Raw genomic sequence first — 11,091 nt, 5'->3', positions numbered from 1 at the left:
CGTATTTTACTACGAATTGCAGTAGGAGGAACAACTGTAGATCGCTAAATAGATATGGATTGGACAGCACAACAATACACACGGATTATTTGTTAAGTAATAAATACTTTGTCGCTTCCTATTCACAACCACTTGTTCGTGATCTCCCTCCTTTTTTTAAATTACTGTATTTCATAGTCGTCAGTATTCAGTGCAGAGTATGACCTTTATCTTCTCTTCTTCCTGTCTTGCTGCGTAGCGTCTGCTCCGATTGGCTGTCGCCTGTCTCAGACGCAGCGTGTAGTTCCGCCCACAATCACGTCGAAATACTAGTTGGAGCAGAGGAAGCGGCAGCCGAGTCGAGTGCGGCGAATCTTACATTTGACGGTAAAATAGCACAGCGCTTTTCATATTATACCCTAAAACCTACAGCGGACTCGACTGAAACGCTAGTATTGTTATCGTCAAGGTAAGTCTTACATTCGCCGTCCTGCGTTATCCCTTCTTTCGCAATGTAGTAGTTGCAGATGTGCCAAGAGAGATAATCTCCTCCCCCCCCAACCTGTTCGTGTTGCTGTCATGGACGCGTCGTGACCGCCGTCGCTATGTAGGTTAGGGTTTACATTTTCATTCAAACATCTCCGTTTAGGTTTGAAGAGAGTGAGCGAGACGGTCCCCTACAGTTTCAGTCAAATTAGTTCCCACTAGTGCTGCTATTCTTTTTTCCCCTCACCGTGTCGCCACTTTTCAGCCTACTTTGTCTCCATTCTGTCACCTTATACGCAAGCCAATGGAAGCGCACGCTTCGCTGTTTCTATTAAAACGGCGTCGGTCACCATGGTATGACATCGGAAGTGAGTTCTTTCGCTATAAATAGTAACATGTATGCTTTAGCTTTGTACATAGAGTGCGTATATGCGCTTCAAAATGTGTATTGCATAATGAATACATTTTCTGACATCACTTCTTTTTTTTTTAAATCGAATTCACGTTGATGCAACAGAACGGCGTGTTAGCATTTTAATAAAGTGTTCCTTTGGGTGTCATTCAAACTACTGTTATGTTGGCGACTTATCCATGATGAACTAGGCCCAAGAGTTTTTGTTCTCTTAATGTTGTCACTTTAGAGGTTACTTTTACACCGACTGGCACCTGTTCCCGCAAATTGTGTGTCTGTGACAGTTTGTGTGGTCGCATCCATCATTTATAGTCCAATCAGCTCAAAATTCTAGAACTGTAGTGTCAGCACATGGTGAACAATGTCACTGGTGGCACCTCGAAGGTCACACAGGTGGGAAGTAAACCGTCAGGTGTTTTCTTATCAAATGACCATTGTCTATTTGCTTTGTTTAAGATGTTAGCTTCAGGTATGTTGTTGTAAGTCAACCTTAAAGCTTCTATGTCACTCCTGCCCTTTCCTATGAAATGTTTCTTTGTTCCTCTTTAATTTTACATCTCCAAATACATTACAGACACACTTACAACAAAGCACACAAAGGGCAACTTTAACTTACCACGACACTATATACTAGGGGTGGGAATTTTTGAATGTCTCACGATTCGATTCGATTCCGATTTTTGGGTCTGCGATTTGATTCAGAATCGATTAAGAACAATTTTTGATTCAAAATGATTTGATTGACAATGATTTTAGCTTCGATCTATAGATGTACAAAGAATTGTAATGATCTACTTCAGTCTGACTCACTAATGCTAATGAGCGCGCTACTTGCGGCACTTTTATCACTCAAAAGAACGGCTCCACACTGCAAAAAACAGCTTTTTGGGCACTGCACACAGTTCAATCGAATTTGGCCGTGGCGGTGCATGGGCCTAATAACAGTACCTTCATTCCGTTTGTTTTTTATCTCCCACAATTCCTTGAGCGCCCGTTGTTTTTTATCTCCCACAATTCCTTGAGCAGTCACATGACCAGGAAAGTTTGACCGGAGCTTTGACAGTAAACAACCAGCAGGCATGTGTTGCCACTAATAACACTGTCATTGTTCAGACTGCAAGACTACATGGCTAACTATTGACAGAACGGCTCTTGTGGTGTTGCTTTTAGCCAGACTTTTGTTTGCACAGCTAAAAGGGGTTTATTGCTGTATCCTAGGAGGTGTTCTCCTCTTGGTTGATTATTATAGAAAACATATGGCGCAGCAGTTAAGATTTTTTTTTCTAAGTTTGCTTGGAAGTTAATTCGGCGAGAGATAAGAACAGATTTGAAAAAATCCGTCAACAAAGGCATGTGAAACATTGTCATCCTTATGCAGTAACCATCAATATTGAATTTATGTGACTAATTTCTACAAAGGAACGGAACTGACTGGTCCATGTTTCAGTCTTTTTAGCATTCTTAAGATTTATGCAAGTCTGAAAGAAAGTTACTATTTAAAGGTAAAAACACTAGATTGCTTACTGATCCTAAACATTGGTGACATACAACATTGCAGTGAGAGGTTACTGTGTGCATGTGAGGTCATTGATCATTCAAATCATTATTTGCAGTCATCTCATAATTTACTCAGTTTTTTGCATTAGACTGTTTCAGTAGACATTTTAGTGCTAGAAGAGGCCTTAAAATGTGCTATTATCAATCTTATTTTAACCGTGGACAATAAATGGATTGGCTGGAAGCTCAAAGAGTCATGGAATGTAGTAGTAGAAGTGAACAAATATGTTTGAGTCATTTGAAATAGATTTAGCAACTTACATTTTAAATTTCCTTTCTGTGCTGCTTATGATCATTTTGAAACACACATTTCTCTTTTTTTTTTTTAAATGGCCTTGCCTTTAATAGGATGAATGCTCAAATGAATTGCTAAATCAAGACAATATGATGATCTCTGTTATTGTCTCATTATCAGCGAAATGAATGTTATAAAAGTTAAATGACATTGACGACTGCTACTTGTGTTTCAGTAGGCATTACAATTGTGCATAATGGATTACTGGGATTAGAGTGTATTATAAAGTGAGACGTCCTTTTTTTTTGGTAGGATTGGCGGAGGAGAATGTCAGGGAAGAATATTCACTGGAGATATGGCGGCAGTAATTAAGACGGTGTGCTGACAGACAGCCTTTCTTGTGTGCCATCACGTCCACCTACAGTAACTGTGTGTGTGTGTTAATTGTCACTTGGAAATGAAAACAGCCGCTCTGTGTGGATTTTATTTTTTGTCTTTTTGCTAATATGACAATCCCCAGGTATAGCTGTTGTGATGGAGGTGGGGTGTTTCTTTGTGATTTGTTCTAACTAACTGAGCTACATCTGTTGTAAAAGCGTTTTTTGGTATGGAATTACATCTTTGCACAGCAGCTTCAAAACCGCAGAACAAAAACAGCTGATGCCGACACACCTTAGTCTGAATCCCTCTAGCCCCGAACCTAATACAATGTCTATCTTAAAACAGTATTTTGAGCTTGTGCGCGTCAGTTTGCTGTCTTCATGTTCTATTTTAGCAGCTATGAAGTGTAAGGGCACAGGTACTTGTTGATCCAAGGTGTTATTCTGACTGAAAATGCACCCCGGGATAAAAATTAAACAGACACTGTGATTGGGTCTATGATAGGAGTTCTACAGTCATTTCTGGACTATAAGCCGCTACTTTTTTTTTTTTTTACTTGCATTCGACCCTGCGGCTAATACAAAGGTGCGGCTTATCCATCAGATCACAAGGGGGCGCTCTATAAAAGAAGCGCAAGAGCGTCAGGCAGAGCAAAACAAACCAAGTGAGCCCAAATACAGAACGAGAGCGAGACAATTTGCGCCCTCATTATGAAAAAGAAAGTAGTGGGAACCCGGTGCGGTAACATTAAAACACCTGCGGCTTACAGTCAGGTGCGGCTTATATGTGTAACAAACTCGAGTATTCCCCAAATTTAGCTAGCACGCCCTATAGTCCAGAAATTGCTGTAATTGTAATTATTTGTCATTTGTCCAACATTACCAGCATTTTCTGATTGTCTTAGTCACACAAAACTTTGAATTTCAACCACAGTTGTACATGTTTCATGAGATGCACACATAATTGACGCCAATTGTTTTGAAGTTGTAAACCATGATTTTACCGATCCAGCCCACTTGGTAATATATTTTCCTCCATCTGGCCTTTGAGCTAGCATGAGTAGGCACCCCTGAAAATATAACTGACAAATTATATATATTTTTTGTTCATATTGTAGCTTTTGTGGTTGTAAAATTGCATTTCTACTACATTGTGATGTCGATTTGAATTTGATGTATTGCTCAGACCTAGTTTTGATACACATGGAGAAAAAAAAAAGACTTTCTAAACTGTTTATTAGGACGTTACTGTGCCTTATTTCTGATCCCTTGAATTCATTCTTGTTAAAATGAAAGTTAAGCAGATGCTACAATGGTGTGTTAAGACTTGCATGTTGCAAAGGTTGCTGAGAGAAGAAAACAGCTTAACTCATTCAATGCCATTGACGGCTATAGACATCAAAAATTAATTTGAACTATTTCTATTAGTTTAACATTTTTATTCCATTTTTGTTAACAAGAGTATGAAAACTTAGATTATTTTTTTATTGTACATTTAGAACAGATATAACGTGTGATTAATTGTGAGTTAACGAGTGAAGTCATGCGATTAATTACCATTAAAAATGGTAATCGCCTGTCGCCCCTCATTTTTAATAATCTTTTCTTATTTTTATGAATTTATGGCAGTGAATGAGTTTTAATATGATGGCGAAAAAGGTCATTCGATCTCAAGTGCCACCATCAGCTGAGTTGAGGTTGCCAAGGACGCCGTCCACCTCCACAGCGGATATCTGAGAGGGGCGCCGTCAGAAGAGCGTTTGTTTCTCAGGGAGATTGAGTTGTCTGTATTTCGCCTTTATGGCAGGCACGCTGACCACATGGACCGCTCTATCAGCTGAGGTTGTGATCTTATGATACCGCACGCCGATTGTTGCAGGACGTGCTGGGCATATGCAGTCTGAGGTCTTGGCACACGACCTCTCATGTCTCTGGACTGTGTTCAATGTTTTATGAATGGCATTTTCTAATGTTTCCACGCAGTGTGTGAGGCTGAGGTCACAGCAGTCCAAACCTTCATAAGCTCCCTGCTGCACTTGAATGGTTCACATCATGCTTGAGACGCAGCTCTCATTTCATATTCTGCTGTAGCCTAGTTTCCACCAGGTCCGTTTTGTACAGTCCAGCTCGTCATGCTGCAGTTTGGAACCCTATGGCTTTCATTTCCCACTGTAGGCTGTGAAAACCGGATAGCAATACTTGTGTTCGATTGTGGAGCACACAGGCAGGGTTAGCGGTTGGTCATTTTCATGAGACAAGACCACCCCCTCAAAACAGTCTTTGGGAGGCTTAAAAAATGGCATTGGATAATCTGTCACAATCATCTTTCCAGCAATTAGTTAATCGGGGCTTTGCTGACTGCTGGCTCAAAAGTGTAGATGTGTGTTATGGATCATCTTTGTGTACCCGACATTAACTTAATATAAGAAGGTACGCTCAAAACAGCTTGTAGTGAATTGCTAGTACCGCCAGACCATTCAGCCTGATTTATAGCCAACTAGCAATTTAGTAAAATTAGATAATAATAAAAAAGAATAACATTTTAATTTCTGTAACTTTTTTTCAAATGGGCAGTGTAGAAAATACACCAACATAAATTATTTATGATTCAGTTTAGGGCTGGGTATCGATTCTAATTTCCTCAATCGATTTGATTTATAAGAGTTCAGTTCGATTCGATTTCGAGTTTTTTCTATTCTATTCGATTCACTTCATTTCAATCCGATATTGATTAATTATGGAACATAGATTCTTCTTAAATATCAAGGACATGATTAAAAATGAAAGTAAAGTGTTATAATCACTTAAGTCTTACACAGTTACATTGTCATCAGCATGGATGAGATGAAAATGTTTTCATAATTTTAATTAAATAATTGTAAATATAAATTAAAAATATTTTGAATTGTCATGAAGTGCAATAAGTCAGGTCTTTCAGAAATGTAGGAAAATACTTTTAAATTCATGCCATCAGTACATTTTGAGAAAAAAACTAAGATAGATACAAAAAAATTGGCCTTTAAAATTCTATTTTCTTGTTAGTTTATAGGAAAAGAGATATTAAAACAATTGACTTATGGTTTTATGAATCGATGTCACGCTCAAAAAGAGAAATCGGTCCAAATATTGATTTTTTTTCACAATTTTTTTTGTTACTGGTTTGGTGTGTAAAATACAAAAAAAATGTATTCCAAAGTAAAAGCAAATGTTTTATTTTATTCAAAACAAATGATAAGTCTGCTTTCATCGAGGACTACAGAAATTAGAGAATATTTACAGGTTGATACGCTAAGTTTCCGAATATTTGGACAATTTAAATAAATAAAAAAGTTATCTTATTTTGACACTATTCGATCACTCAGCAACTAAATACTAGCTACTAACTACTTGATCACTCAGCAATCAATTAGTATTATAGGCTCTGCCGCTGTCCGAATATTTACATTTACATTTCATTTTCTCTGTGTGCAATTTTTTTAACATGATGACAATCCATCTGTTGTTTATTTGTTGTTTGTTGTTTGTTTTCTGTTTTGTTTTTTTGTCTTTGTTTTATTGTATGTGGAAAAATCCTAAATAAAATATTCAAAAAAATAATTATCTAAGCAATAAATCATTATCAAAAATAATAATCAATTAATTTGATCATCTGTTAGTTGTTAATTGATTGATTATTGCAACTCTACTTGTATTTATGAAGATGTTTTATTTTAATCAAATATTGCTCAAAAACACAAACCATGAAATAAAGTTAACGCAAATATGACACTTTTTTTGTTTTAATCCTCATTGGGGTCACAGTTGGGGCATTACTTTGAATTTTTTTTCCATCTCTAGTCTTATCAAAATCAAAATGCGACCATGAAAGAAACATACATTGCTGTCATCTTGGCTGCCTTGTGGGAAGAGCTGAAAAGTTCCTGCCACTCTCAGAGGCGCTAAATAAAAGGCAGTGACGATAGTTCAAATCTGAAACATTAATGTTAACCGTCTGAAATATTATCACGGTCTCCTGGATGTAGATGTGCATCATTGCTGCTCTTTTAGCTCCGAAGTGGCCTCTCAATTGATGATGTAATTATTTAATAGGCTGATCCCTGAGTTAGACTTTTGGTGCTTTGAGAATCATGTCAGTCCTTCATTTGGAAAGTGAATCATTCCGGAAAGTTTGAAGAATGTTTGATGATTGTTAGTGGAATAAAAGTGAGCAAGATCTTGTTTCTCTGGAGTCAAATTTTATTCAGAATTGATATGTTTCTTACTGGTTCTTAGGCACTGCAGTTTGGAGGGAGTGGGCTCCACACTATGTTTGTGTTTTCATTGAGGGTGGCATATAACGGATATATGCATGCTTAATTGGTTATTGATTAATGATCCATAAAAAGGTGGTATAATATTTTTAGTGGTCTGTGTGTGTCTGGTGGGCAGGACCTGCAGACACATTGGCGCTGCAGCACTGTCTGAATTTATACTATAGTCTTTAATAAACCAGACTGGTCCTCTTGCACATTCATCATTTTATGGATGAACAATCACTTTAGAATGTCCCCTATAAAAAGATGCAGTTGCCCTTGTTCAAGAGATGTGCATCAATCCCACGCCACTAAAGTGTGTGTGCGTGTGTGTATGTGCGTGTGTCCATGTGCATGTTCCAATTAGGCCTGTTGTGATAACAAATTTTGCCCCAGAAAATATTGTGATAAAAAAATATTGTGGTTTTCCAATTATTTCGCAACTAATATAATTATAAACGTATAATAATGCAATTCCACCCTTTTTAAAGATTAACTATTATTTCTTGAGAATGTTTAAAATTAGAACTATATAATGAAAACCTAATTGTAACTATCCAAGATAAATAAAATGGACTCTCACTCAGTCTGTTAACAAAAAAAAATGCACTTGAATAAAAATAATAAAATAGACCCTGATCCTGATTATTAAGAAAAAAGACTCAAATAAAATCCACTCATAACTGAAACAATAAATAGGCCGACATGAGTCATATCCTCCTGCGCTATATCATTTCTAATGCTTCAGCGTGCGGGTTAGCAAAAATATTAGCCGAATGTTACTTTTAAAAAAATGAGTAGCTATTTCAACAGATTGTGTTCTGTTTTTGAAATTCCATCCTCTATCGATTCTGAAATTCAAACTCAACTGTCTTAAAGGACCTGTTTTCGGTTTCAAAGCAACTATCAGATAAGAATAGACCGGCTATGTTAGAGTCGAGGCAGACGAAGACATCAGAGAGGTATTTCATCATCGTTTTTGTGATACTGTCAGAGGAAGAAAATATGCTAATGTTAGTGTTCCCGCTGAATTTGCCTTTAGCGCAGGAGCCACAAGTATTTTATGCAAGTACTCCACGTTTTTTACTCTGCTGAAAGGTCCATTTTTTTGCTGCCTTCTTCTGGCGTAAAACCTATTACCATATGCCAAGAAGTACTACAGAAGTTTGTTGGTGACTTTGCATTAGAGTGGTTATTAAGTTGGAGGAGAAAGGCATTTTGAGTGAGTTTGAATATCGGCATCGGCCTCTTTTGTTGTTTTGATGGCCGATATATTAAAAACTGTTATTTTTGCTGGGCGCTATTCTCCTCCGTCTGCTCTGAGTCAGCGGCTGTTGACTCCCTGCCGCATTGGCCCGCCCACAGCACCATCTGATTGGTTGCTCGTGCAGTGCTAACAGCCAATAAGCAGCAATTAGCAGCTAATTGTCCCCGAGCTGACGGCTAGCTTGCGGATTAATGGCTATTTGGGAGTTATCCCAGGGTTAACGTGTGGGTGAACAGTTAGCTCATGAGCTAACAGTTAGGTCGCGAATTAGTAGCTATTTGGGAGTTAGTGTGCGGGTGAATGGTTAGCCCGCGAGCTAACCGTTAGCTCGCTAATTAGTGCTATTAGCTCGCGGGCTAACCGGCTAGCTCGCAAATTAATGGCTATTAGGTTAACCCGTGAGCTAACAGTTAGCTCGCGGGCTAACCTAATAGTCGTTTTTTCGCGGTTGTTTGTGAGTTATCCCGGGGTTAGCGTGTGGGTGAATGGTTAGCCCACGAGCTAACAGTTAGCCCACGAGCTAACAGTTAGCCCGCAAATTAGTGGCTATTTGGGAGTTGGCATTATAGTTGGTGCAAAAGCTGATGCCAAACCTTTAACATGTTTCAAATCACAAAAGCTGTTTAGTAAACATGTGCTTGAAGGCATTTAAGCAGTCAAGTGCTGGAGTTTTTATTATTATTTTATTATTAAAAATGTTGACACCAACTTTAATTTTTTTCCTGCAAATGTATATTGGCTTCAAATATTGATTATCGGCCTCCCTGACTACCAATAATCGGTATCGGCTCTGAAAAAAGCATATCATATATGTCTAATAATTTGTGCCAGCATTGCACAAAGAAAAAGGGACATGCACGTTAGGCTTTATTGTTGGTTGGCAGCAGCAGCATCTCTGGAATTTGTTCTGGCCTAGTTTCTGTTGTGGTGTGAAGTCTGCTAGTTCCTAGTTAATACTGAGACTGCAGTTGAGCACAGACGTGCTTGTGTTCCTTTCATTAGGATTTGTTGTACACAAATTTAGCCCATTGAAAAGGCAGATGACACATGCCTCCTCTAGCTGGAAATGAATAACTTCATTATTCGCAAACTTGCCTAATCGCACTTTATTCTATCCAAACAACTATTTGCTGAAAAACACGTCACGCTTGTGTTGGCCACCAGCTGATATCTGATAGCTGACTTGCTTGATAGCGAACAGCAGCGTGCCTTAAGATTTTTATTGCGGTCCAACAGTGAGGCAAAGCTCCTTGTGGGGTTGACGGCGAAGAAAGTAAGGATGTAAACATTTACAGACAGCAATGGCTAGCTGTTCAAAGTAAAGTAAAAATAAGTGTGAAATAAAACATAAAGAGCTATTTTATTTAGAAAATGATGTGTCACTGAGTTAAAAATGTAATAAAATGACTAGGTATGATAGGAAAGCACACCCAGCATTGTCGCAATGACGAGTTTTAAGATGAGTTTGAAATGACAGTTTTGTTCATAAGTTTACATATTCCTAGGGTATGTAAACTTACAGTATGAGCATAACTGTATATTTAAGTTTAAGCTTCTGCTACAGGCAATTATCCCCCAAAATTGATAGTTTTGTAAATTACTCGTGAATTTTTGCTATTTGCATTTGGGCTTGGTCCCTAACATCTGCAAATAGGTAGGGTTCAATGTATTCTACAGCTGTCAAAAAACTTAGCTGAGTATGCTAATTCCTTCTTTCTCTCTGCTTTAACACTGTTTGCCGCACGTGTATGTGCGTGCGTGTGTGTGTGGGGGTGTGAGTTCCGCCTTTGACAGTGGCGAGCAAGTTGACTGACATGAGTGAGAACGAAGCAGCCTGACTGAATGTTGATTCCGTATGTTAACAAAGAAACACCATGTAAATGACAATTTATCAAATCTGGAAAAGCTTTTGTGCCCATTTTATATATCAAACAATAAGTTAATATAGTCTTATCGTGACTGGTCTATATAAACGTGAAGCCCTTAGAGAGTAGGAGTGTGCCAAAAAATCGATTCTCATAAGAATTGCGATTCTCATTTAGTATGATTCAGTCGATTTTAAATGTCCCAAAATTGATTTAATTTCAATTATTTTATACTCTTGCCTTTGTCTGTGTGCGCCTTTATTTGGAACACTGTTCATGTTGTACCCGATTTGGCCACTTAGGGGCAGTGTGGTTCCACGCAGTCTAATACACTGTTAAGAGATTAGAGAGTAGAAGGAAAAAGGTACGATCAAGTTATTCCAATAAAAGTAGTTTTTTTGCAGTGTGGAGCCGTTCTGTTGAGTGATAAAAGTGCCGCAAGTAGCGTGCTAATTAGCATTAGCGAGTCAGACTGGAGTAGATCATTACAATTCCTTGCACATCTCTAGATTGAAGCTAAAATCATTGTCAATCAAATCATTTTGCGTCAAAAAAAATTCTTAATCGAAAATCGATTCTGAATCGAATCGCAGATCCAGAAATCGAATAAATTCAAAG

General features: G+C 38.0%; 1 protein-coding gene across 2 annotated transcripts in view; it reads left to right on the top strand.

Moving 5' to 3' along the window:
- Positions 1–279: 279 nt before the first annotated feature.
- ndrg3a (ndrg family member 3a) overlaps positions 280–11,091 on the top strand; it is a 34,500-nt gene continuing 23,688 nt past the window's right edge. Inside the window, exon 1 of one of the 2 annotated variants that reach the window (XM_077572838.1) lies at positions 280–448. The gene's annotated coding sequence lies outside the window, so the exon portion shown is untranslated. The remainder of the gene's footprint in view (positions 449–11,091) is intronic. The other variant, XM_077572839.1, reaches the window with a different exon arrangement.

Source organism: Vanacampus margaritifer, chromosome 8, assembly GCF_051991255.1.
Source record: "Vanacampus margaritifer isolate UIUO_Vmar chromosome 8, RoL_Vmar_1.0, whole genome shotgun sequence".
Lineage (NCBI taxonomy): Eukaryota > Metazoa > Chordata > Actinopteri > Syngnathiformes > Syngnathidae > Vanacampus > Vanacampus margaritifer.
Note: the sequence above shows the minus strand (reverse complement) of the source record. Positions and strands in the feature narration are given on the sequence as shown.